We start from the raw sequence: 1,619 nt of genomic DNA on the forward strand, positions 1-1,619 counted from the left end.
ACTAATCCCACTGCCCCACTGTCTCCCCATAGCCCCCCAAACTAATCACAGACCCTACTGTCTCTCTTTACAGCATTGTATCAATCCTAAACTGCCCCACTGTTCTATCTTCTGCTCATAGAGCTCTAACATTCCTAAAATAATGGCAAATAAATCCCTCTGTCCCACTCTCTTCCCATAGCCCTGCATCAATCCCACACTCATCCCTCTCACTCATCACACTCATCACTTTTCTGAAGAAGTGTCCAGACCTGAAACGTCAGCTTTCCTGCTCCTCCGATGCTTGGCCTGCTGTGTTCTTCCAGCTTTACACCTTGTTATCTCATCCCACTTCCCCGTGCTCTCCCTATAGCCCTGTAAGAATCCCCAAACTGATCCACTTCCCTGCACTCTCCCCATAGTCCTGTCTCAATCCCAAACTAATCGCAACACCCTGCTTTCTCTCCCCACAGCCCTGTATCAATCCTAAACTACCTCGCTACCCTACATTCTCCCCATAGCACTCTATCATTCCCAAAATAATCCCACTGCCTTGTTCATGCTGTAACTCTGACAGCCTCCCTTTCAAGTATTTATCCACTTTCCTCCTCAAATCTGAATAATCTGTGTCAGCCCCCACCACCACCACCACCACCACATCCCCCCCCGACCCAAACACACAAGCTCCTGTTTATCACGGTGACAGTGTTTAATCGATGACTGTCATCACTGCCTCCACAACCCCAAGCTCTGGGGGCAAGCACAGAGGGATTACTGAAAACCTCCACATTTTAAACTCGATTGAACCTGCTCTTAGCCTTCTTTTCTCCAGGGGGGATTTTCTCATATTGTGGAACCTGTCCACTAGTCAATCAATGCTCGTGTCCGTCCTTTATATCATGGGGTGCACAAAATTGTACTGTAGTGCAGCTAATGTATTGTGCGGAACAACAGAAATGTATTTGAATGGGAAGAGAGCACTGGGCCATTCTGGCTGTGTATCATCTTGCTTCAGGCCCGTGGGTCTCCCTGCTTTTGTTTTTGGGCTGTGACCCTGTCAGTTCCTCAGCCTCCAGAATCTGTCTTTCTAAAATTATTTACGGAATCGGCTCCTGCCACCCTTTCAGGTCGAGCAGTCCTGATCTGGATAACTCCCTGTGAGTGTAAACGTTTTTCCTCTTCTCCAGACCTTATATCGATGGTCTTAATCTTTGTGCTCTGTGAGTCTCGTTTCTCAAACCCTGTTTCCTCCTCCCTACCTTAGGGATCTGAGCAAGCCCTTCTCTGTTAAGTCACAGTCTTTAAGTGGTCAGCGCCGCATGAGTGGTGACGGGCTGTTGCGAGTCACTGAGTCATGCATTAGTTACAGTACAGAAGGAGACCATTCAGCCTATTGAGTTTCCTCTGGCTCTGTGCAGGAGAGGCGTGTCATGTCTCACTCTCCTGCCCCTCTTCCCCGCGTCCCTGTAGTCTGTTTCTTTTCAGCTGCTTTATCCAATTCCCTTTCGGACCTGCCTCCCCCACACGCTCTGGGGCAGCTTGTTCTGGATCCCAACCGCTCGCTGAGTGAGAAACCTTCTCACATTGCCCACTGCTTCTAATGTCAATCTCCTTCAATCGGTGTCCGCTGGGTCTTGGCC

This window comes from Rhincodon typus, unplaced genomic scaffold, assembly GCF_021869965.1.
Source record: "Rhincodon typus isolate 14 unplaced genomic scaffold, sRhiTyp1.1 hic_rhity00004093, whole genome shotgun sequence".
In the NCBI taxonomy this organism is placed as follows: Eukaryota; Metazoa; Chordata; class Chondrichthyes; order Orectolobiformes; family Rhincodontidae; genus Rhincodon; species Rhincodon typus.